General features: G+C 42.1%; 1 protein-coding gene across 8 annotated transcripts in view; it reads left to right on the forward strand.

Moving 5' to 3' along the window:
- The window catches only part of TTC7A (tetratricopeptide repeat domain 7A), a 229,389-nt gene that overhangs the window by 42,241 nt on the left and 160,124 nt on the right, over positions 1 to 27,024 (forward strand). The window contains exons 9-20 of one of the 8 annotated variants that reach the window (XM_032443773.1): positions 350 to 493; positions 1,000 to 1,157; positions 3,498 to 3,618; positions 3,762 to 3,856; positions 4,209 to 4,324; positions 8,006 to 8,057; positions 8,910 to 8,963; positions 11,202 to 11,273; positions 13,118 to 13,384; positions 18,564 to 18,680; positions 18,785 to 18,922; positions 24,584 to 24,791. The gene's annotated coding sequence lies outside the window, so the exon portion shown is untranslated. The other 7 variants (XM_032443776.1, XM_032443774.1, XM_032443775.1 and 4 more) reach the window with 7 other exon arrangements.

Genomic DNA, 27,024 nt, shown 5'->3' on the forward strand with positions numbered 1-27,024 from the left:
ACCTAGCTGAGCTGCAACCTGGAAAACTGAAAATTTATCCATCTCCCTGAAAAAAAATAAATAGTGTTATTGCTATTTTTCTAATTTCTTGCTCTTCTTTTAAAAAGACTACATCCCTGCAGCTCCCAAGGGTTTTCTTTGCACCTGACAACAGTTTTTATAGTCCATTTCCTTTCCCTAGCTAAGTTTAGCTCCTGCTTTTCTACTCTTATCCCACAGGCTGATCTCAAAAGAAGTTATGTCTCTTCATGTTTTCTTTCTGCCTGCATCAAGTAGTTTATAATAATAAAGTTTTATATCAAATTGATGAGAAAAATAGCAAGGAGAAAAGCAAATTTCCTTTCTGCAGCTCTCATGCCATTGAAATGCTCATAGCAGAAGACTGGATGGAGTTGCTAACCCAGACCAGAGGTGATGCAAAGGCAAATCACACGATCTCTTTAAGGCTGTGGGATATTCCCAGACCCCTGGAGAAGACTAGAGCCCTGATAAGGTGATTATATCTGCAAAACAATAACATGGGAAACAATTTTGGGTAACAAAAAGTTCAAGAATGCCCCAGTGTGATTGCACAGCATGGGCTGAAAAGAAGCCTGGAGCAGAGCAGCAGATCAAGAAAAGATTTGAGCTCTCCCAGCAGTTTGCTATCTCAGATAATCTTCTTCTATGACATTAATTTCCTTGGGCAGAAGATTAAGCACTTTTGAATGAATTATAGTGATTTTAGTTTCTGCTGTCCGTGCATATTACTGCAATTATCTGTGCGGTCTCTCAGCTGCTCTGCTGCCATCACAGAGCCCAAAAGGTTAATAATGGTTCAACTTGAAATTGCTAGGTCTGTTAAGTGTGGGAGGTATGTCAGTAGCCCATAGAATGAGCACCTCTGCTCTTTATATAGAATTAAAATAATACATGTGCACAAACAAGGTCTGGTCACCACTTAGCAGGGACGTTTTGTGGTAATTTTTAGATGAAACTTCTGCTGTTTTTTTTCCACAGGGTAAATTCACTTCCTCTAGCAGCCCAGTTAATGGACAAGGGAGCATCTTAAAGGTTACGTGCTGCATTACTGAAGAAAAATGTGTCTAAACTGTGGACAAGTTGTGATTAAACCAAGACAACATTCATACATCCTCGCTACCGCCTGGGCTAAATGGGTAAAGCAAGGAATTTTAATTCGCAAAGGAGGGCTTTATTAATTTTTCTCATGCTGTGATATATACCCTTTCTTAGATCGCACCCCTTGAAAGCAGTAGCACAGCCTGCAGTAATGCTAGAAGCAGCTCTATCAGATCTTAGTAGAGGGCCCTGTGTTAGTATAGCAGCAAGTCACTGCGTTGTGTGGATCTTGTTTTTGCTTCCAGCCCCAGCACATGAAGGGTGGCTCAGTTGTGCTGTCTGGAGGCCCTCAGCCCCAGGAGATGCTCTGACACTCACCAGGGTTTCAAAGCTCTGTTAATTGACACTCTAAACCAATCGAATTTAACAAGAAACTTTCCACTGACATCACAGCTGTGATTTATACCCTTAATACATAACGCATTGTTTCGAATGTGAGACTTAATGCCTTCATCAAGCCTGCAGCTTTCCAAGTCAAGTATGAATAAACGGAGAGAGAGGAGGGGAAAAAAATACACAAACCACAAGACAAGTTTAAGAGATTTCTGCATATTCGTTAGAGGCAGATCTTGACTAATGCCAAGAAGCAGTGGGAGAGGGTGTCTTTTGTCTTGGAAATGGGAGCCCATAGTTCTCCTGCAGCCAGATCACCACATCGATGTGTTAGCTTGTGCTCAAAGAGGAACCTGAGCCTTGCACGCAACACTTGGACCAGTGGGAAGGTTAATGGACTCGCCTTCGCTGTCAGAAACCTTGCCTGCTTACGTTAATTAAATCTGTCAGCCCCTCTATTTTTCATCTATTTTTAGTCTGGTTTTCTAGGGAACTGAGGCTTATACAGTCACAGTGGCTGTCTGTCCATCTGTTGGTTCCCCCCGCTCCTCCCCGTAACTTTCAAACTGTCAGCAAATTTCAGCCAATCTGGAAAGATGAAGAGGCATCTCAGAGACGTTAGGATGCTTATGAATTTCATGAGGACTGCTGGAAATCTGACAAAGACTTGATTAATGTCCCCTCAAGGCAAAGCTGTGATCACTCAGCCATTGCCTTTTCTGTTTGTCCCGACTAGGCGATGTACAGCAACCATCTGCCCCGCTGACATGTGAGTGGCTTTAAAACCAGCATGTGCTGCCTCTTGCTCACCCCAAAGCAATGGGAAAGCAAAGGTTTTGTGGGAGATGTGACTGGGGAACTTGTAAGGGATGTGAGGAACTGTGGGGTGTCAGATGGGAAATAGAAATAAGTGAGAGCACTATGGTGATGGTGGCAGCAAAGGAGGGCTCTAGAAACACTCAGTTTTTATACAGTTCTTTGGAGGAGCAGCAAATGCTATGAAAACTGGGGGTGTTGTGGTGGGGGCTGAGGGGTGAGCAGTGATCCTGAAGTCAAAGGGAAAAGATACTGGGAAAAACCCAGGTTAAGGTCAGTTGTAGTATGAGAGGCATAGCAGCAATCCCTTGGACACTGAGTAATGTTATCTCAGCTGCTCGTAGAACAACTCGCTTTATCAAGAACTTTTTTTGGCAAGGTTAGAACAGGGAATGGTTGAACTTATTCAGAAAATATGTTCTCGTGATTTCTTTTGGGCTCTGCAATTATGCTGATTGAGATAGCAGCTCTTTTTCATGATACACTATGGCCAGAAAACATACCTCCTGCGTTACTCGCTGCACCCATTGGATTTCTTCGATTCCAGAAGTTCGTTTTTCTTAAAAGGATGATTGTTTTGCTGTGCCCACGCCACTGAGACAGAGCAGCACTGATTAAATAGAGGCTTTATGAATGTTCTTTGTACTGTGTGAGGAGAAGCCTTCTTTACAGCTATGTGAAAGCTTACACTCACTTGGATGGCAGTCAACATGCCTTGGTAGATGAAGCATTGGCCGTCTGTGTATCATTAAGGATCTCCAAGAGTCAATTCAGTCCAGACAGTAAACAATGAATTGCTGACCCTTTCAGCTCTGCTGGGGCTAAAAAATACCATTGCACACATCTGAGCCCTATCAGTGGAAACACACAAGGATTAGATTATTTTGGTGATGGTTGCATTTTTATTGTGAATAATCTGATGGGAGCCTGATGGTGTCCAACACATCCATTCTTGCCTTGCGATTCTTTTGCCGACTGAAACGTTGTTAGTTTTAATGACATAATTATCCTTTATATATTCAGTTAAATGTGTGGGTTGGATTTTTTCGTGTTCTTTTTTCTTTTTCTTTTTCTTTTTTTTTTTTTTTTCCTGAGTTATAATTAGTTTCCCTGAGAGGCAGCAGCTTTAATGCTTGGGTAGTTTTCTGAGAAGTTGGGACCGAATGAAGCTTTTGGGAAATGACAATTCTATGTCCATGTTTTTTTTTATTTGGTGTGCTTTATTTCAGTCTTTGTCTGAGCTGAAAGCTCTTGTTGACTGACAGAGGATGCATTGATTCAGTGAAATTAAGCAATTTCAGTCCTGCCTCCCAAACAAAAACATACAAAGGACCTGCATGTTGACTGAAAGTAAAGTTCTTTTCTAAATATGTACAAAGTACTTAAATGGCAAAACTGAACACCCCTTCCCCCTGTCCCCAGGGCACTAATTGGCTCTGACCTGAATTCTTTTTTTTTTTTTTTTTTTTTTTTTTGCTTAACTTCACTGGAAGTTTATTTCAACAGAAAATTTTGTAATAGATGTGTGTGCTGTACAAGAGAACAATATCCTACAAAGCAAGAACAGTGGAGGTCATCAATTATCAAGGTAATTCTAATAAGATGAAACTACTTAGTTAGTGTACCTTAAAAAAAAAGTAAAGGGAGGTCTGGGAAAAATGATCATTGGTTTGTAAATTACCATGTAGTCTTCTCCTGTTTCCCCTGCTCTGTGGTCAGCCTAAGGTAGACTATCCCTGACTCTAATACTACTGCCCCCACACAGATGTGGAAGAGCTCTGTAGTGGGGTTATAGGTTCTATTCATGAAAAATTGTCACAAATCACACAAGTGGTTGTCTTAAGAAGCTTAATACCTGTGGTTATGTACTGATTGTGTTATGTCCTGGTTTTATGCCATTGTTAGGAAACAACAAAGCATAATTTTTATGTGCTTTACAGAGTTACTTTGCCCATCCACTTTCTCCCAGCATCAAGCTATGCAAAGGCAGAGGAGCCAGGCCCTCATCACCTCTGGGAGACAGCAACTGGTTTATCTCCAAGAAAGCCCATAGCAGGTAAAAATGGAAAGGTCTTGGCAGGTCCCTTAGTCTCTCCTCTCTCCCTTTGTGCAGTACTTTTGAGAAGCCAGCTTTGCCTGTCTCTTGCAAAGTACTTCCAATCCTCTAGTTTAGATGGAATACTATTCCCAGCTGGAAAAACTCATCCACTGGCACAGTCAGAGTTATAATTGGTTTGTATAGATTTTGCACAACTAAAAAGAAGAAAAAAAAAAAAAAGAAAAGAAGGAAAGAGAAGAAAATTCCTTTGCCAATTCCATGCTTGTTATTTGTCAAGTTGTGTACACTGTCAGTAAAGCTGTGCTCTTGAACAGTCAGGAGTGCTGTGGCCCCAAAAAACCATTGGTAGGAGTGAGGAGACACAGTGTCTGTGGCTCTGGCTTGGGCAAAGTGTGCTACATAGCTTTCATTTTCTGCATGCATGATTAAAATTAAAGACCAAAAAAAAAAAATAAAAAAAATCTTGGCTCCAGCAGTGGGAACCACACAGATGTGAACAGGGAGGAAAGCTGATTTTTTTCACTGCTGTGTCACCGCTTCCTGTGACCTGAGGACAGATTTGTCTCAGAGTTTTCTGCAGCACAGGCAAAGATAGGAGTTATCTTCTTTATAAGTAATGGGAAAAAGCACAATGTTCAGGATCTCATGGTGTTCTTTCTGTGCCTTATTTTGGATGGATCTAATAGCTTTCCAGAGTTCCAGATCCATTGGAGATTTTCCTGCTTTGACATTGATCTGATAATCTTAAAGGTCTTTTCCCACCTTAATGATTCTATGCAGTGTTTTCTCAAACTGCCCCATGCAGCCTTTCCTAAAGCCATAAGGCACACACACACCTTAAGCCCTGTGTGTTGTGTGGAAGACATGAATGAACTGCGTATGTATTTACATGCTCCATTTGGTCGTGAGATTCACTTATCATGGAAACATCATCAAATCTCAAAATGGGTTAGGTTGGAAGGCACCATAAAGCTCACCTAGTTCCAACCTCCTGCTGTGGGCAGGGTCCACACCCACTTGATATTCTGTCTTCCTCTCTTGTCAGGGGCCTTATATACATGTGCACATTGCCAGGTGATGGACTCAAATGTATATCAGTGATGTACATTTCCTGAGGAGGAAAGTGGGCAGCTAGGCAAGGACAATGCATATTCCTCAGTGCTGCAGCTCCCTGCCAAGGGGTGGAGAAAGTTGTTGGCTGAAGTTGCAGGCACTTCTCATGGTGCCTCAATGCAAGGTTACCGGGGTGAATAGAGTTTCACTTCCAAAGAGCTACATTCACATTTTGATTTTGGTCACAGAGGGAATTATCTTTAAAGGGTTTTTAATCCCTTTGGAAGCCTTCCAGTCCCTGGGGATATCACTGCTTAATCTTGCCCCAGTCCAGCACAGGGTCATTCTTTCTCAGGATAGAGCTTGTTCAGGGACTTTTATGGGGTTTTGCTTGCTTGCTTTTCAAGTGAGACTGTTTTCCAGTTTAATTTGGACTTGTTTGTGAAAAGCATGTGCTTTCAGAAGGCTGTTGAGAGATTTTTGCCCAGCATAAGAAAATGCAGCACAGATAAGGAGCCAGGTGTGCGGTGAGGAAAGGGAAGCATGAGGGACCCAAACCACAGTTGTCGTAAGACTTTCAGAAGAATTTCCAAATTAAAATATTTTGCTTTTTACGTATGTATCACACATTTCCTAGAGGAAGGAGGGAGGAAAGTGGCAGCGTGGGCCCTTTTGACTGTCTCCCACACTGAGAGGCTTGGTTACTCTCTGAAAAAGGAATTCACCCAGATATATAAGGAATGACACATGCATTAACCCTGCATGGACCTTTACATTTCAGTTGCAGACTGAGCAGTCCCACACTTTTGATACAACGGGAACCTATTTAGTTCAGCTCCAGTAGCAGCACTGAATTGCATGTTACTGGCTTGTTAGGGTGATCTGCCTAAAGCTGTAGGAAAGGGACACATTTTAAAAGCAAGTATGGGGTGTTAGAATGATACCAGTAATAACAATCTGTAAATTACAGATGAGGTTCATTGAGTGAGCAGTGTGTTATCTCTCTGAATGTTTAAATATTTGCACATTTTGGCAATTTCTTTAAAGAAGGCAAGAGCTGGACTGTCAGCACTGATTTTAGTTTTGCAGTGTTATGGCTTTCTATTTATAATGGATAGGAAAGAGGACCTGAAGGCAGTGTGTCTTGTCAGTGAGTTGCAAATCCTCTCATACCGTCAGTATTTGCTTTGATTTAAGTGCTTGTGATAGTTAATGAAAGATAGCCCAAGAAAGAAGAAGCAAGTTTCTCAAATCTCATCAGTTTATTTGTGTTTCCTTCCTATTTGCGGACAAAAAGGTACATTTAGTATGAATGGCTGTGAAGCTCTATGGATAGAAAAGTGGGTCGTGGTCTGTATCTAAGGGGGTTTCACTTCTAGTACCCTTGGATATTAATCTGTAGAGTCTGGCCCATCTTATTACAGAGCTCTGACCGAATTTCCAGTTGCAGAGCTGCCCAAGGTTCCCAGTCGCAGGAGATATGTCACTGCAAATAAAAACAAGTCACTTAATAAGCATTATGTGCTTCTTTCATTTAGTTCTCCGTGTATATCTCTGGGCAACATTCAAACTCTCCAGTGTCTGCTAATTAGTTTGTTTTCTTATACTTCATTGAGATTTGGATTGGCACTAAGACCCAAAAGGGAAGAATCTAGCTGTCAAAATGTGAATGTCTATAACGAGTGTAAGGTGTGGATGGAAACCACATAGTTGTCACACAGCAGCTATGACATAAAAGATGCTATTGCTCCCGTACCATTTACCATAAGAGAGAGAGATATTTTTGGAGGGCAGAAGATGTGATTATGGAAGACAGCTAAATGGAAGCTGTCATTGTATGCTCCATGCACTGAAATGGAATAGTGTGCAGGAGAAAGGCTGTTAGAAATATTTTAATAAATATGAAGTACATGGATGAATAACAAAAATATCTCAGCATTAGTTAAGCATGGCTGGCTAGGCTGAGCAGCATTGCTTAGCTGGGGGAGCACAGGATTCAGAGTGGGTGGCAGGGCTTTTCCTCCTAGCCCCAAAACCTGCTTTCTCTAAAATCTTGGCAAGTCACATTTTCCTCTGATTTCATGCCCTTTGGACCAGATATGATCAAGATACAGTAAAAATATGATCAACAGCATTTCTAAAATGCTGCTGTTATCTGACATAACTCATAGACCAGCATCAGACGTTGTTTTTGAGTTATAATAGGATCGTGGATAGCTATGGTAAGTGAGGGATGATAATCAGTTGCCATTGGTTTCATGCTCCAGGCCCTTTGCAGGGATGGCAGACTTTGCAGCCCATGTAGAGGCCAGGCTTATCTTCCTGTGCCTGAGACTTGCCCTGCCTGCAGTTGTCCCACTTCTCCCCACATAGCAGACCTCTGCCCATGCTCCCAGCCTAAAGCAACACTCCCACAGGCAGCCTGAAATACTCTGGTAACAAACTCTGGGGTAACTTTGCTGCAGTTTTAATGCAGTTTGATGACCGTAAGTGCTAATTCTAACATGTAGCACCTCTGTGCACACCAGCGCTGCACCAATGTGTGCCTTCACCCTCCCTTGCAGTCAGTACACCTGGTGAGCTCCAACCAGCTGCTCTTGCAACATCTTATTTTTTCTGTGACAGGTCAGAGAGTCAACCACGTTTTCAGGAGTGCCCTTGAACATTTTCAAGAGAAGTAAGTAAATCTATGCTTTAAATAGGTTACATCACCCAAATTCACTTGAATGATGAAGGAAGAGAAGGAGTGTGCAAATCAGATGGTGAAGGACAGAAAAGAGGAGGCTGATGCACAGCTCATTCAGCCCCGTGAGTCCCCTGGCTGTTCAGTGAAGGGCTGTGCTGCTCATCAAGCTGAGGCACAGAAACCAACACCTTAAGCCTCCCTGTAGCCAACAGAGTTCCAGGGAGGTGGTGACAGTCATGCGCGTGACAGACTTTTCCAGTCCCCCTTGTGTAAGCACAGAAATACCGAGCTATAATCTCTAGGCCTGCACTGGAAATACAGCAACAGCCCTTTCCCGGGATGCAGTGGGAGGTGTGGGGGCTGCCTCCTGCTCCTTTTTAGCAAGAGAACATCTCTACAGCTCCCCATACCACCTTCTGCAAAATGACAACCAGCATATGACTTGGGTTTGAAATCCTTGCAGCTGATGGAAAAACAATTAAGATCTCATTAAAATTCTATGTAGGGAGCCAAGAAAAGGAAGATAATGTCAGAGGAAAGGTGATACGTAGGACAGTATGGAGAATTCTCTTAAGTTAAGCCTGTCATTAGACGGGAACACAGAAGGTGCTAATTGTACAGTGCATTTCATTCAACCCACAAAGAATAATTAACACTTTCCCTTCCGTATCTCCATTCACTGAAGTGAATGGATTCAGTACATATGCTTTCATCCTAAGGCAGGAGATGCCATAGTCTGGCTTTGTATGTGCAGAGGAATTTTACTGCTGGGTTTCTTCACCTATTTAGTCATGTGAGGCACTGCTGATATTATTAATCTCTTTGTGGCTTTTGCTCCTACAGAAATTATTGACTTGAGATGGAGAAGAATTGAAACAAGAATGCACTTGTTTCCAGGTAAGCACAAAGCTTACACGCTGCCCTGGATAAGGGAGGATTCACCAGAGAGAGCTCCTACCCTGGGAGTGCTGGTGGGGATGGAGCACAATGCAAACAGGCACCGCTTCTTCCTGTGCAGGCTGTCAGCAGCTTGGCAGGGTGCTGAGGATTTTTCCTTAAGATCTATTTTCAGGCTGACCCAGCTGCTGACCGAGAAACCAAAGCTCTTGCAATGGGTGGATCTCTGACCTGCATTGCTGCCCTGACCACCATCAGCCCTGAGCAATGTTATTGTGGCAGCTGTCTTGCAAAGCAGATCTTAGCCTTGCCAGGCTTGCAGATGGCTTCCTGACCTCCCACACGCCTCATGAAATTTAACTGGAGATGATAGTCTTCACTTCCTTTTAAACTGGAGTGATATCATTGCGAGTTACAATGCAGCTGATGTTCTCCACCTTATTGGTGACTACACTTCAGAGCTGGGATGAAGGGATTTGTATCCATTGCAGCTTTTCTACTTCATAGAAATAATTCAGATTAATTAGCTAAAAATTACAAAGCACTCTGATATTCCTGTCAGAAAATGCTCTATCTAAATATAACAGTAATGTCACTTTACATCCTCTGATACTTTTGCAGGAGTCGCTATAAGAGAAGTTGTGCACATGCTATTTCATGAAGGTCTTCATTCAAATTCATATCAAAGACAGCCCAAACAAATTCTCTAACCCCTCTCCCTGAGTCTAAGCATCTTCAAAGTGTTGCGAAGCTTGCCTTAGGATGCTGTGTCCTTGATGCTTATAAGCAGTGTGAGTAGATGGCTGGCTGAGGCTCCCTGGAGCTGCAGTGCAAATGAGGGATCTGCACAGTGACACAACCACCTGTGTCCTTTGACTCTCTATGTGCACTGCACCAGTGTGGCTAAAGGGTGTCCTTTCACCCCACAGTATCTGTGCTTCTTGTTGGAGTTCTGGACTTACAAGGGTAGGCAGTTGCAAAATACCATCTTATTTTCAGGTCTGTAGACACCTGCATTTACACAGCATGTGGGCTCTGAAACTGCTAAGCCTAGTTCTTTCCAAGTCTTTGCACAAGCTCTTGAGGGAAAGGGGTAACATGCTGTCACATCTCTTTGTCCTTTGACACAACTTGAGGCAGCAACACCCCATCTTCAGTCCTAACGTTTTCACCAAGGTATTCCATCCTTGGCTGCCAGAGACCAGGGGATGTCTGCACGCTGGCATCTTCCCTGTCACGTACAGTCCTTGGTTCCCCTGCTAGCCCCATGACTTGGCTGTCTGTGTTACACTATTTCAGTATGCCCTCCCCTAACCCAATTGTACCCAGTCCAAGTTGGCACACAGGTGGTGTCTGTCTGAAACTGGGCTCAAGGGGGAAAGAATAGAGTTCAGCAGGCTAAATGGAGATATGTCAGACATGGTCTCTCTCATTTCTCAAAGCACTGAGGCTATTCCCATGCTAAGCATGACCAGCTATACCTGAGCTCACTTACAAAGGCCCTTGGGCATTTCTACCTTTGGCTATGTACCCATTACTCTGACTTTGCCCAATTTATATTTTCACTTATAGACTCTTCATCACCTATCTGTGATTCTTTTGTCCATCTGACTTGAACCAGAAAGCTAAAGTGTAACCAAATGCAATAATCAGGCAGGGGAGAGAAGGGAAGGAGATTCCTTTGGTACCTTTCTGAAAGCTGATGTGGGTATGGTTGCTGATGGTGTAAGTATGGATATGCTGGTTTACCCAGGGATAGGAGATCACCAGCTTCCAGTATTTCAGAAGCGTCACTGAATTTGCATGCCTAACAGAAAAAAAAATTCTCCTGCTGGGCACCCAAATCTAGAGGCTACTTTTAAACCTTGTTTTGTTTTTCCTGGTTGAAATGAAAGAAACATTTCTAACATGCAGTTCATTCTTAACAGGCACATTAACTTGAAAGTTAATCATAGCTCTGGCCCCAGATGGTTACCGTGCATCTGCTCCTCCATCTGTGGGAGTCTTTAAGGATACTTGATAGCTGTCCAAATAAGTGCTTCAAAACTGTATCATATAAAGGCAAAATAAGAAGATAGCATCATCTAGAATGGTCCCAAAGGCAAGGGAAGTTTCATTGGTGTTTCAAGCTCTCAGCAGTGCCCTATGAATTTCACTGGAATGCAGACTTTTACAGTGTTCACAAAGCATTATTCATAGTGTGTGTACTCTGAAGATATACCTTCCTATTTTCAACAGGAAAATGTAAGAAATACACTTCCTGCTTTCCCGTGGACAGAAATCTTACTGCTAGGTAACTTGTAAACAAAGGTAAGCAAAATACATTTCAGCCACATTATATTATTATCTGTTATACTTCATTGATAATTTGCGTGGTTGTGGGTAAGTAATTTTTGTAATAAGTTTTGTAATTTGGTTTCAAACCAGCCAGTGATCTTCTCCATATCACAAGTCCTTGGTAAATCAAGAAGAATGGTGCAAACTATATATAGTGTCCTCCTGTCCTTCCTGTAGTCCCAGGCAACATAAGCATAGAAATCTCTAGGGCTGTGATGTGAGATATATTATTGATGAGCAAATGTGGAATAGGCCTCACTCAAAACATTATTAGATCAGCTGCTGAATTAGGGAGATGGAGCTAATTGAAGCTGTGCTTAGGGGAGCCTTGCTAGGTCCCATTCAGTCTTGCAGAGAGTCCAATAATGATGCGGTTTGAGACCATGGGAAGTTTAAGATGATGTGAAGGTTGGTCCAAAGCTCAGTGAAGCTGAAGAAAATCTCCCACAGTCTGTGAATATTGCATGTGTTGTGGGACTTCCTTTTTTTTTTTTTTTTTTTTTTTTTGAAGCAATTATCTCAAATGCAGAGGCACTGGAATTCCACTAAACCTTAGCTTTATCCTGCATGAGGATTATGTCAGACAAGGGGGAGGAAGGATGTGCTTTTCTTCTCAAGGTGAATATAATGACAAAGTTGATTTCTACATTATTTCCCAAAGTCATATCCAAAGGCACAGAGAAGTCAGTAAGACTCTCTATATTGGGTGGAGAGACAGGAGAGAGGCAGGATGCCATTATGCTGTACTTGCCATGAACAAGCACAGGAAGAATAGGGGGAGATGGACATGCCTTTTTACCTTGTTCTTACCAGCTCTGTTCATGGGAAGAAGGCCATCACAGGCAGTTAGAAATGTGTCCCTTTGTCACACATCCTAAATGGCCCTTTTCTATAGCAGGCTGTGAGCACAAATTTTTGCACTTGAAAGCTTTAATCATGATTGTCCTTTACAATTACATGTATTAGGGCCCTATAGAAACAGTCTGCAAACAGGAATCAGGCTTTTCTCTTCATGGTCACAATAGCCAGTGGTGTTTAGCAGCAGTTCTGCCATCACAGAAGATCACTGCTGCAGCCTGCAAAGTCCTTCTTTTTCTAAAACTACTCAGTGAAGGTCTGCTAAGCATGTATATGATTTCTGGGCAAATCATATGGCAGAAATCCATTGAATAATAAGCAAAGTAGCTACATGGAAATCCAAAAGAAATAATATGCCAGCTGGCAATAAATACTTTGGTATTTGACATCGCTGGGGACAAAATGTTAGGGCAAAATATGGGCAAGATGTGTAAATAATACTGTGAGCAATACTAGGAGATAAGCATCTGTATTTGCAACCCTGCTTACATTACTAATGCCATACTCAGCGGTTCTGTATGAAAATTGGTGCTTGTTATTTAACACATTGTTGGGAGTGATTTATGATCTGATTCCAGCTCCTAAATGAATTGCAATTATTCTGGCAGTTATTAATCTTGTAAATTGATGTGCTGGAGTTTATCTCATAGTATCCAATCTGTTTTTAATGGCTGCTATTTTATTACCCCGTGATTGGTCTAAGATGGGCTATGCTTGCCAATACTTAGCAGTTAAAAACGTGTTTTAATATATTTGTTGGCTTAAAAGCAAGACTGGAGGAAATGGCTTTTTTCATTTATAATTTGAGGGTTTTTCCTCTTCATCTTCCTAAGAAATTTCTGTTGCTTTCTAATCTGGTTGCTGCAAGTCTGTGTTATATTGATGTGTGTAATATAAAAGGAATAATAATAATTTTCACTCAGTATGTCACAACAATTGCTGATGTGTCTTCTACTTAGGCAGGAATCCAAGGAAGAGCAGTGCTCCTCAGTGAGCGGGAGAAGCGTCACCAGCACAACATCACACCACTGCTGTGATCATCTTCATCTAATGGCGCTGGGGGAGAGGAAGACTTTGTCCTTTGCTAACACTGTAACCTCGTGCTTTGAATCTCTTTCTCCTTAAGGGATGTCTGCTCCAGGGAGGACAGCAGTCAGACCCAGAATCAGTATCACAGATCAAGAAAGCCATAGGAAACAGGGTACTACTAGTCTGCCTTCAGCAAGGTGAGAAGAATAGGACTAGCTGCCCAATTTAAGGCCACTCACCCTCTGAAAGAGCATTTGATTTTAGAGATATTAGCTAATCTCTGAGGAGGAGAAATTTTTTTAAGCAAAGAATGTAAAAGCCAGTCAGAGCTTTTCTACTTGTCATAGCAGTGACAATCTAGAGCCAGTAAGAGAAATAGGAGGAAGAAAGCTACCTAGTTTTAATCTGAAGCTAGAGCACATAATCTCAGATCTTTCTGGACACTCTGCTCATGATAAAGCATGGAGTCAATAGCTTGTTCACATGGCTATTTGAAGCTCATCCAGAGTGCCACAAGGCCAAGCGGCCACCAGGCTGTGCTGCTTGATGATCCTTAGCAATAGCTTCGTGATGACCAGTGGATACTCTCTGAGGATATCAGTGGGGTGGGCCTCCTGAGCAGAGTCCTCCCAAGGAGAGGCTCGCCACGTGGCATGGCAAACTGCTGGAACTTTGTATGGTTTTCAGCTGTTCTCCTTGAGCTTGTGGTGACAATGTTTGACAGAAAGAATTAACCGTGTTCCATCTTGCAAGGATCTTGGCCTTTCCAAATGGTTCTGGCATTTTCTATATGAGCTCAGACTGAATTAAGGCTGAGTTGTCTTGAGCTGAGACTGTGATTCAATCTTGTCATCCAATGCTGGAGATCATCATCTTCAAAGCACCTTAGGAGGTACTAGACCAAGTACATGATCCTCAGTCCTTTGTGAGCTTCTCATAGGTTGCTAATGGTGAGCTGATACTTTAGTTTGCTGATTTCCATGCACTTTTCCAGCATAAAATCTCTGAACTCTGTGTGTTCAGCAAAGCATATAAATGGCCTTAGGCTTCACTGAAATATGAAAAACTTCAGATTAGATTTCTGTAATGCTCTGTGAGCTTTGTTTTACTCCTGTGCCTCTACCCCAGTCAGCAGACAAAATTTATGTGAGAAACAGGACCCTGATATCAGCATAGAGTGCCTCGTGATTATTTTATGACTTGGGGTGAACTGTGGCTTTGACTATGAAGCCTCATAGGTTTGAGCTGCCAAGTAAGGAAAACACATGCTCTTTCAAAAGGTTGTGGAGGTTCCTTACTATCTTCTCTCTGGAGCTGTGTGGAAATATAGTGCAGTCACTCAAATGCTTTCCAGATCTTCTGTGGCATGGAAACACCCTCAAGACTGTAATGTAGGATTTGTCTTATTGCCAGAATTATTAGTTCCAATAATAATAAGCTGGTTGATTACTGCCATCAACTCCTAGTTGCAAAAATGATAAAGAAAATGTATTTCAACTATTTATCTAATGAAAGTATACAAGCCTTTCCATTCTGGGATCCAAGTATCAGTTAGGATAGTCCTGAAAACTTCACTGTGGAAAATACCATGTTCAGATACTGAAATTTTATTACAAAAATATGAAGCCATTGTGTAAAATGTGATGGGTTAAGTGAACCTAAGCTTAGTGGCTCAGAGAAACAGAATAAACCTGTGATTAAGTGATTAGGAGCAGCTCTTTAGGTAGGTGCTACTTGTCTTGTGCCATGTTGATGTCTCCACTAGGCCTGAACATGTCATGCATGACATTCTGGTCACATAATAAATCACTGTAGTATCTTTTCCCCTCAGGATGTACAAATTTCAGCCTACTGGCTCCACCATAGACAAAAAAAATCCTGATACAAACAAATTCCCCAATGGGTTCATCTATAACTGATGACAACTGGAGTGTCAGTAAGCACAACACTGAGAATGTTCTGTAGCTCTTTCATATTGCCAGGCATGCTTTCATTTCCTTTCATTTGTATGCCTTTTTATAAGGAGAAGAAATGGGTAGGAGTCTCATATTTTGTTGAAAGACAACAAGACATGAGAATATTTATACCTTGTTGATCTAATCTGGTGCAGAATAGCATTTCAGTTTTGAATAGGCTCATACTCTTTTGCCTTGAGCCAAGGCAGGCTCATGAAAGGAGCATTGGCATTGCAGAAATGATTCCCACTGGCACTAGCTGCCTAGGAAACAGGCTGAGGAACTGCTAACAGAGAAAGCAAAAGACAAAAGAGTGAATGTGAAATGTCTGGAGGAGAGAACAGCAATACGCCTTTGAAATGTCTGGAGGAGAGAACAGCAATATGCCTTCTGCTGAAGGATTAACCAAGTTTGGTCTGAGCTTTCTGTCTCATGGAAATTTGGATCCCACTGTTCAAATGACTGGTAAGTGCATTTCTTCCAGAAAAGCTTGCCTAGTTGTAGGACATCGTTGATTTCCTGGCTTGTCTGAAAAAAATGAAGCCTGTTTCAGGAATGAACTCAGATGGCAGAACTTCTGTGCAATCGACGGAGTGAAGTGAGAGTGGCTGCAGTGGGGGATGAGGGAAGGCTGCAGATCAGGAAGGAGAAGGGTAATGAGGAGAAACTCGATCATCCTGACTGAACATTTTGGAGATGCTGTAGTTTGTCTGGGGATAGAGAATGCAAGAAAACTTCGATGGTGAATGGACTGCTAGAAGAACAAGCCCATGTACAAAGATGGAGCCAAAATCTTCTGGGAGGAGCACAGTGACAGTACAAGGGGCAACAAGCACAGGTTGCAATGCTAAAGTTGTATAATCAGTTATTGGGTTGTTTTTGCTGAGGATTGGTCACTGTGAAACTCTGACTCATGACTAAGCTGGAGTGACTGAAAAATTCAGCATATTTCATGACACTATGTCAAATTTTACAGGGACCTGGCAGCTGCAAAACTTTCATTTCTTCAAGACAGAAATTATTTGCTGACTCATACAAATAAATGATGGTATATTTATCCTCTCTGGCACTGGCACCTGATCCCTTTGACACTTTCATGATGCTTTGGACCAGGGCAGGAGATAGATTCCCTTGAAAACTGCTTTTTCATGAAAGCTTTAACCCAGTCTTTCAAAGCCCCCAGCCCCCTCGCTGAACTTTATCCTGCAGGGTAAAATCTTCAAGCAAATGGCAGCCAAATGGATCAAAGCAACTGCTCAGGGCTACACCCTTCTCTTGAGGGTTGCTCTGGGGACAGAGTTGTCTGTTGCTTCTTCTTTGCAATGGTAGGCTCTGAGCTGCAGTGAAAGAACTGCTGGTTTGCTGCTTGTATCAGTATTCTCCAGAACAGGAATATTTCTGGTGCTTCATCTGCTTTGTGTGGGGATGTGGTCACAGATGTCTACTGTTGGTACTACATTATGACTGGGACTCTGATGTGTTACACAGCTTTACAAAGTTAAGAGCAACATCTTCAAGAGTTATGTATACATGTGTTTTCTTAACAACATAATGTATATACAATGGCTTGCTTTAACTGAAGTATCCTTTAGTTAAAGAACTAGTACTTTTAGAAGTAGACCTCTCATTAACTAGCTGGACAAGTGCCAACAGCAAAGTGCAGATATACTTCTATCTGGACAAAAGTCTGTATTTCTGGTTATTCAAAATACAGAACGGTATCTTTCCTTTTCATCTCCATAGCATGGAAGGGAGTTTGGAGGTAATAGTAGCACCTCAGATTGCTGCAGCAGCTGCTTGTATGTTTGTGCCCCAAAATCACTTTTTTTCTGTCTTGGCATGAAGAAGTGCATGTTTGTGCAGTGTTCGCAGACTGTTTGATTACTCCTGTCGTGCATTGCCTGGCAGAGACATGGTGTTTCTTAAATGAACTGCTGTTTCTTCCCAGCTTATGAGTGAAAGGCTAAACATTAAGCAGACACTAACAAGATTCCAGTTCTGAAGCACATTTTAGTTCTCAGCAGTTTGTTTTTTGCCATACATCCAACACTGTCTCCTGAGGGAAAAAGCAATACAATTAACATGAGATAGATAGATTTGGTTCAGTGTACTCATATTCCATTACTGTATCAACCTATTTGTGATTCTCATAGTATTGTGTATGTTCTGATTTTTTTAATTATTATTTGTGTTGTTGTTTCAAAAAGGCACCATTTTAGATGTTACATTTTCAGAAGCCGTCAGATTTCAGCTATTTTGGATACATGGGGCGGAGAAAGGAGACACTGAGAACCAAGAATTATAAACATGATTTTTTTTTTCCATTACCAGCAGGAATATCCTCATCTGAGTCCTATTAGAGAGGTAACTGCCTTCATTAGTAAAATAAACCAGTATACAATCACAGCCAGCCTAAATGCTTGGGCTCAACAATCTAATTTAGAAACTTATCTATGCTGTGTTTGAGTAGAGAGGCCTTTCTTGTATTATCTGAGTAAACAGAACAGATGCAGATGCTTGCCAGGAGTTCTGAGTCTCACAAATTGGTTCTACAGACTAGCTTAAATATGCCTTATAAATTCACCAGTCTTCACTTAGTGTACTCAAGCTTCAAAGCAAGCATGAAGACTAGAAATGCAATATTAATACTTACAGATCCAGCTGCTGTAACTCAGACCACTCAAACAAGAAGAATGACTCAGAAAGAGAAACAAGAGTAGCACATAAAACACCTCTTTTATTAATAATTTTCCACTGGCTTTACCCGATCCTGTCTTGCTTCACTGTTTGCAACATGGTGAAGACAATCATCTCGCTATCGCTGCAGAGGTGCTTTCAGTCTCTTACAATGCAGCTATCTAACTGAGGGACACCAAGGCTGCTGCGGTTCTCTGCATGTCCACACTTGGCCCATGAGCAGTTGAGAATTAATTCAGTTTTTCCAGTTGCCTTTTTACTAGTTTAATTAATTTTCCTCCTTTTCCCATCACCAAACACGCTTTCCCAGATGACAGAGAGGAAATGTGCTGGAGGAAATAATTTCTTCTCCATCAAAAAAGGTTTTAAATCAAGATTTTCTGAGTGCCTGGTGATTTAGAGGTCCTCAGTGTTTCAAATGCTGAGATGGAACATTGTAAAGTGACAGAAAATACCATGTACTTACCCTCTGATCCCTGATGCTATTTATTTGAGGTTCCCCGAATTGGCATAGAAGATCACCAATCATTTTTTGGCCCAGGCCCTATCTCAGACATACAAAAATCTTGTTCCCAAACTTCTCCTTCTTCCCCAGGTCATTAGATTGTCTGAAAGGTGCCAGCTGTGAGGTTTTAAAACTGTTCCCTGTTCTCTGAGTTTTCAGGGTTCATGTTTTCCAATGTAATCTCATGTAAGTCTGATTATTCTTGTCTTTTGGATATAGAAGACTTCCTACCTGCCTGCCTTCCGGCCTATCTAACCTATAGGCTAAGGAGATCAAACATTGTACAACTGAAGGAGCTTTCCTGGAATGGGATATATCTACACTAATTCAGCCCAGGTGTGAGCTCACCTTAAAACCACCCTAACACCCACAAGCTGCTATAGAAGCAGTTCTGCAGATCTGCGCTCATCCAGTCTCCTTTCTGTCTCCTTTCTGCGCAGCATCTCTTGTGATCACACATGCAACTGCATTGTGCCCAGCCGCTGCTGCTGTGCCCAGCCATTCCACAGGCTCCATCATCTCCTTGGCATCCCATTGGAAGGGACTGTGGGAGAAAAGGGCTATGCTTCACATGAGAGGTACAAATCATGTTACTTGTGTGCTCTCCTTCTTAATAATATCCATATATTTCCATACTTTAGATTTGCTACTTAGTCTTGTTAAGAAGCTGAGGGTGTTAGCGCAATCTCCCTCACTCCCTAGACATGAGCACCCAAAGGCACAGTGACTTCTCACCAAGTTTTTCTCAAAGACAACTGAATATGAGAAACCCTCTCACAGAACCTATAGACGTACCAGTACCCCCAGTCAGCCCCACCAATTCCCTGCAGACTGCAAGCTGCTATAGACAGCATTCCAAACAGTTAATTTCAAATAGCAACTTGTCTCTCATCTCTGCACAAATTCCTGTCATGTTGCATTACACGTAAACAACTCAGAAACTTAATGATATGCCATTCAGTCAAAAACTTGTATGGTTTTTCCATCTGAGCAGATTAATTGCAGTTTGTAGCAATATAGAACGATGCAGTCTGATTAAGGTTTCTATTGCTTTTCAGGATAAAATATTTTATGTGAAAATAAAGCCAAAATTTCTGCTGGCACAACATTATTGACTTCTGTGCAAAAATAAAAGACTCGTGTAAAATACATAGTACATTATTGTTAGTGTGTTGTTACAGTAAATAACTTTGATATCTTTCTGTAAACTAGATGTCAGATCAGATTCCAGTACCTATGGAAATGGTGTTGTCAATGAAGTTAGGCAACAGGAATACTTTGCTGGGGAGGAGACACTTCTAAGCGAGTCTTTCATCACTTTGGCACTGGACTTTTGTACTTCCATTTCACACAGCCCATCTTCTTCCCAAAAACATTTCTCTTAAAACTGCTTGTCATTCCTCTTAGTTTTATTGCTATGTACTCCAGTGTTGTTGTTCTATTCTGGCTGCAGGCATTGCTTGTGTTTGGTAGCACTTCTGTAGATCCAGGCTCAGGAGCTCAGCAGCACAAACCTTGTTAATTACTAATGGGATTAATGTGAGGAACTCCCTGAAACCTCTGTGAATGCATGCCTCATTGAGCAACATGTCCCTCAGAGCTTTAGAATGGGGTTTACCTCTTCCTTTTTTGGTTCCCAATTCTTTCTTCCTCTCCTTTTGAAAGCAAGATATTATGAAAATTAATCTGAGTGGATAGAAGCACATTCTGGGGGTTTTGTTGGTTTGTTTCCCTTATAATTTAAGAATGGGGTAGGAAATCTCTCTGTGGCAGACATACTAATGCCTAGCTGCTTGACTTAGTCTCTTCCTTTGCAATGTTTATGTATTCTTGTCTGTTGCTCTGTCAAGACAAAAACAACCACAATAATTTCCTTAAGTTGCTGTTTGCTTTTCCAGTTTGCAAAATGTTGTGATGCTGGGTGACTGCTCAGAGAAATTATGTTATTGAAATACTGAGTCACTGGTTTAATATCTTTAGAAATCCATTCCTATAGAAGTAAATTCTTTATTCCTGTCCGTTCCTGTAAGACTTCGTGTTTATTTATAGGTCCATTTTGAGTGGGTAGAGGTTTTTGGGTTTTGGTATGAGAGGTTTTGAAAGAAGCTGTTTCCACATCATGCATGACAGTATGGTTGGAAGGACAATTACTGCAAGTTCTTCAGTATCTGGGTGTGAAGATCCCTACGGGCAGTAGAAACCACTATTGCTTCCCATGTGCTTTGTCACTTAAGAGTTGGGCTGTCTTTTGATTTTGACTTTTCCAGCCTATCTGCATTAAACCATCACTCCTTAGGCACAATCATGGAGTTCCAATCTCAAATTGCATGCTTGCATGTCGTTTTTACTTACTGTAAACAACTTTAGATGAAATACTACTAAATTGTTGAATAATTGTATGCAATTGTAGGACCATTCAATTGGGTGACTTTAAATCCTTTGACTGATGAATATTGAGGTATGGAACAATATGTTCCTCCTGTGAGAATGCTCAGCAGTTCTTAAGTCAGAGGTTGTTGGGAATATAACAAAGCATCTGACAAAACCAGGTTTTCAGTAAAAAAAAAGAAAAAAGAAACAAACATACACACAGATTCACTCCTCATAAAGACATTTTTAGAAGAACGTCAGTGTCAGCTGAACGTTGCCAGTCATGTCTGCAGCTGGATAAAGTCAATTCTTCTCAACTGTGGTATGCAGATCATGAGGGAACTGATAGAACCAATAGAAAATGTTTTCATTTACTTTAACTGAGCTTTCCCAAAGCAGTGTGACTTAACAGATTGTGAGGTGACTGCGTGTGGAAAATGAAATATAATGAAAGCCGATTAATGGTTTAACTTGGGCTGCCCAAGTTTCAGGCCAACACCTTTTGCAAGCAAATAGTATGAGAAGGGCTCATCTGAAGCAATTGCTTCTTTATCCTCAAAGGAGAAAGTGATAGGAGAGAAGGGAAAGGAAGAGAGGAAGGAAGAGAGGAAGGAAGAGAGGAAGGAAGGGAGGAAGGGAGGAAGGGAGGAAGGGAGGAAGGAAGGAAGGAAGAAGAAGGAAGGAAGAAGGAGAAGAAGGAAGGAAAGGAAGAAGGACAAGGAAGAAGGAAGCGAAGGGAAGAAGGAAGGAAGAAGGAAGAAGAAAAGGAAGGAAGGAAGAAAGAATAGCGACAGGAAGAAGAAGTAAAGAAGGACAAAGGAAGGAATGGAAGGAGAAGGAAGAAGGAAGGAAAAGGATAGAAGAAGGAAGGAAGAGGAAGCGAGGAAGGAGGACGAGGAAGGGAGGAAGGGAGGGAGGGAGGGAGGGAGGGAGGAAGGGAGGAAGGGAGGAAGGGAGGAAGGGAGGAAGGGAGGGAGGGAATGGTAATTTCTGTACTGTTTCACAGGTATGCTTACCGTCACATCTAGCATTGTTGTGGTGACATGAGTTCATTACAAATAGAGGCAAAGAATGTAGAAAATAATGATTTTTGACCCTAAAGGTTGAAATACTCACAGGTTTAGTGTTTTGAACAAGGCAATGATCCAAAGCCTATAAAACCAGAAGAAAAACAGCCTTTGGCTGCAGTGGGCATTGCGTCAGGCTTTCATATGACTAACCATCATCAGACTTCATTAAGCCGAGGAGGAATAAGACAGCCTGTGCGTTTGCAACTTTTCCTTCTGTTGAGCAGACATTCCCACTGCTGAATGCAATGGAGATGTCCTCACACATCTGGTGGAAAGGGATCTATCTGTGCTTTGCAACTGCTACTTCTCACTAAGCCATCACAAGAGAGAGAATTAGTAGAGACTCCATTGTCACATACCCCAAGTCTGAACTCCAATTTATATTTAAACAAGCACAGGAAAGAGTTGAGTCTGTAAGACCCCACTGGACTGGGGATCACTTATTCTAAATTGGAAGGCGAATGTCAGAAGATCAGATTACAAGTGTCTACCAATGTGTTTTCTCAGTGTGGTGGGTCAGCTGGAGTTCAGGCTCTGCAAATATCAAGGAGGTGGTTCCAGAGCAGTAAGCACTTGAGCAACCCCTAGCATCGGTGGTCTGAACCTGGGGAGGATTTCATAGCATATCTGTAAGCCAAAGCTTCTTCAACTGTTAATTTAATAAGGAAGAGTGAACCACTGAGTAAGTCCCTGGAAGATAGACTAAATCAGACTAATTTGTTATATAATCCCTTTTTAATGTGAAGAATTAAGGTGACGGCAAGATGGCTGTGTTTAATACTCTGAATAATTACTGGCAGTTATTGACACTGAGGATGGGAGAGAGCAAGTTAATTTCTACTTGTTGTTTTCAACACGTGCCAAACTCTTACTTCACACCAGCAAGGAAAGGCTAGAAGCTGTGTATTCCATATGCATGAAGTAACAGTTGGCACAAATCACTGAGGGGAGAAAAATAAGAACCACTAAAGCCCAGCAACCCAAACTGTCACTCACTGACAAATTCTTGACTCGTTGCTGAAGAAAAATATCATAAAGGCTTTATGTAGAATATTCCACCTGAGTAAACCCAGCTTTCTGATCTTTGAGGTAACTGTTTTGCTGAGGAAGCAACAATAGCCTCAGGTGTCCAACCTCTTCCTTTCCTCTCTTGGGAACGACCATTACAGCCAGTCCCAGAGTGGGGTGGGAATGAAGTAGCAGAGGCTGATGAGAATGCCTTTCTTCAACAAAGGGCATGAAAGAACTATTTTCCATTGCTAGGAGTGGAGGTGCTGGGTTAACATCAGTTTTTCAGACAACGTCTCCCTGCTTGGGACAGCCCTACCAGGTAAGTCAAGGAAGTTTGCATCTTCTCTTTATGGGCACTGCTGGATTTGCTGCCAAACAGCTGGAGACAGTGACAGTGAATCCTAAGACAGGGACTGTGGGTTCGAGTCCCATCTGGGGTGCCAGATTGACTTGCGGAATCAAACTCTATAATCCAGAGATGGGTTATAAAGCAGGTATGTTTATTCCAGTGTTGTGCAGTGCCGGGTGCAAGGGGGATAGCTCCAACCAAACTTGCACACCGTAAGGAGAAAAGTGTGTTACAGATATAGGTCAAGCTAATACATAATCTATAGTCTCCTCCTCAGTTTGATTACATATTCATTACATTCCCTATGACCCCATTCCCTCATTCCCCCTGACCCCATTCCCCGCGACCCTTGCCGCTGTTTTGGGGTGAAATTCTTCTTCTGTTTTCTTCTTGGTGTTATCTGCTGTTATTGTTCTCCCATGCTGGCATCATCTTGCCCGGGGGTATCTAATCCTTCTTGTCAGAGGTCTCCGGACAGTTTCTTCTTATCTTTATTGCCCTCTTCTCTGGTTTTCTTTTGACTAAGTGTCTGTAATTCCCTGCCCTTTTAAATGTAAACTATCTACAGTTACCCTTTGTCTTGGTTTCTGTGAAGTTCCCCTTTCCCTTTCTATATCAAAGTGTTACCTTGCCACCATTTTGGAGCTTTGCTCACTCTTCAATAGCACAACCTTCCACTGTCTCTACCAGTCGTGTCATCTTGTAGGCACTTGTGCTATGGCTGCCAAAGCACTGGGAGTACTACTGGGCCCTGATGTTGCTGCCCACTCCCCACCCTAACTCCAACTGGTCTAGGCCCCACCTCAGCCCCAGGGCCATCAGCTTCTGACCCAGTGAGGCCACAGTTGGACTGGGTTCCAGTTTCCCACATCCCTGCCCAGCTCTAAGCCACACAGAGCTCAGCTCACCCACACTCCTATGGCCCATTCCTATGGCCCACGGTCTACTCAATGCCCTGGCAATTTGCATGGGTTACATGAGTTTTCTTAGGTGTCTTCTGTACAAGAAGACATCCCGTACTCGCAAAACTAGATGATGATCTGAGTTTTCCCAGCCACTTTTGGAAGGAAATATGCAAATAAACAAACATTTAGTGAAAGTCAAAATATGTATGCTATATGTGATATAACATATAAAAGCATTATATACTGTTCCTCCTTGGTTTCCTGTCCCTTCACTGTTCTGTGATGCCTCCCTTTCTCCTTTCTCTCTCTAACTTGATGTCTACTGGAGATGCAATTGTGTAGCCTGGAAAGCAAGCAATGACACTGGCAAATACATATCAGGAGTTAATTTCAGCAAGTTTCGTATCATTATTTTCCCATTTTGTTGATGACTTAGAATAGTACCTAGAAGCCAAAGCTTGCTTGTTTGAATTATTCTCTCTTTTTATTTTTAAAGTAACTGATTTTGCATTTTGCCATGTTTCTTGTTTTCAGACTGGGTTGATTTTCTGCGTGGTTCACTCCAGGCTTCCTACAACAGACAGCTTATTATCTCGCCTTGTGAAAATCATGCTTGACTTCTGGGAGACGTCTATCAAAAGGAAAGAATAGACTGAGAAGCTGGTACTTTCAATCTAATTATGTAGCTTGGTGGTTGTTCAGTGAACCTATTAACTGCTTGAAGTGACTTGCATCTTCACAGGTACAGTATGCTTGATCATTCTCTGCACTACTTAAATGGGAAATGCTACAGCTGTTATGTGTCCCAGTCTATTTTCTCCTTAGTTGGTTCCCAAATGCATCTGGCTTCACTCATGGTGAACATTAGAGCCCATCTTGCACCTTCTGAACTAATGACTGTAGGGTGAATGTCCCCAGCTCGCCTTCTCTTATCCTCAACTAACTACCTCAATTCAAGGTTTATGCCTTTCAGTGAAGCACTCAAGCACACTCTTAGCTTTGAGTACATAATTCCTGTCATTTCATTGAGCAGGGATGGATTTAAGTACCTACTTGTAGTCTGTGGCTTGTCAGCACTTCAAGTTTCCTAGCCAATTGCCAGATAAATTAAAAGTTAGAAACCAGCTCTGACAGTTCTGCACCTTGGTGAACAATGTGCTTTCTGGTAGTAGCAAGCAACACTGTTCAAGCCTTTCATGATACTCCAGAGTAGAGATGTGTAGGGTCTTGGGCCCAACTGCTCTCTGGGAATTAAAGAAAGGTGCTCCCTGAAAACCCACCTGTGACTTGGAAAAAAAGGGACAGGGAAATATTTCCCAACTTTCTCTGACTGTGGCAGCACACTCTGCTGGGGCAAGACACCATCAGCACAGCAAGAAGCCAAGCCTTTGTGCCCTGGCTGTAAAATCCAGCTTCTGTAGCTCAGATGCAGAGGAGTCAGCTGTGCCCTGCCCCTTTCAAATCCAACACCGCCAACACAGTCAGCCCACACAAATCTGTTCTCTACTGTGTCTTCCCCCAAGATCAGCTCACCCTTAAGTCTCAAGAGTATGTATGTATAAGGACAGCTCAGGAAATGGAGAGGGAGGAAAATCATCATTCATAGTGTTTAGCTTCTGACTGAAGTCTAACTTAATGAAGTCTGAGCCCTTTGTCCACATTGGGATTAAGAGCTAATAAATAACTCATCACAAATGTAAGAGAAAAATAAATAGGCCATGTTCATCTGAATGGCAGAAAACTTCTTTGGGGGTGGTGCCAAAATGAAATAGAATTCGCACCACTTGCAACACAGCTGAGTTTAGAAGATGTACATGACCTCGGACCGAAGTGTTGTAGGGTAGGTAGCATGTCATCCAGGTCAGCCCTGGTCGGTCTAAGCAGCACGGTTCTGTGGAGGAGCCCTGTGGTTGTGCTTTTTCTTGTGCTGGCAGCCACAGACAAGCTGCAGCTATGTCCCCATACCATCCTGGTTAGAAGAAGGGTGACCAGCATGAGTAGCTTTATCTGAGGCCTAAACTGGGCTGCATTGTTCATAAGTTGCATAGGTAATGAAGTTGTGGATGAGGGATGCACTCAGCCACCCTGGAAACCATCTTTTTGAATGTGGATGATATCTTGTGGCACTGCTTTGGATAGCCATGTTGTGCAAACTCATGGCTCTTTAAAGATCCAGTGGACTAACAGACTAAAAAAACCTACATCATGTCATTCTGGGTGTGTACTTGCCGAGAGTGAATACAAAGACCTATTCATCACTCCCAGTGCTCTCATAACAGACGGATTAAATCACTCTCTGGCTGTGAAGATGACAGTGGCCCAATAGCTACGGCTGTGTAACAGTTTCCATTAGAAGGCCTTGTTTCTGATTATGATTTTGCCTGGCTTCAGCTCCTTGAGCTGAAATTTCCCCTGCCATATGTCACCACAAACTGAATTTCTGTGTGAGGAAGGGACGAAATGAATATTCATGGAATTTCCAAGATTATCTATCAGTGAAAAGTCACTCAGACACAATTTTTCAGAGATTAACCGTATGTTTGTCTTTTCTTGAGTCATCAGGAGACACATCTGGATCTAGGTTCTCCTTAGTGGTCAGTGCACAACCCAAAGCTGGAATAGAAGCTAAACAGCCTGGGTGCAAGAGGTTTCATATCCAGGTCTCTCAACTTGGTAGATATTCTTGACAGTTTTAACCTTTTCATAAACGTCCAACCTTCTGAGGCTGTACTTTGGTGTCCTAATATAGTTAGTCCATTATTGAAAGCTGCGATGTATTGACAAAAGTTGCTTCGAGCAGACTGAGATTACACTAATAGGGAGTAGAATTTGGAAGGGTGGCACTACTGTTTTTTGGTTGAGCACATCCTGGGTTTAGGTGTGCATGACTCCATACAGCTCTCTTTATCTTATCCTTTGCCTTCTCCACTCTTGTCCGTTTGTTGTATTCCTGACCAGCATTCCTCATCAAGTGA

This window comes from Coturnix japonica, chromosome 3 (genome assembly GCF_001577835.2).
Source record: "Coturnix japonica isolate 7356 chromosome 3, Coturnix japonica 2.1, whole genome shotgun sequence".
In the NCBI taxonomy this organism is placed as follows: Eukaryota; Metazoa; Chordata; class Aves; order Galliformes; family Phasianidae; genus Coturnix; species Coturnix japonica.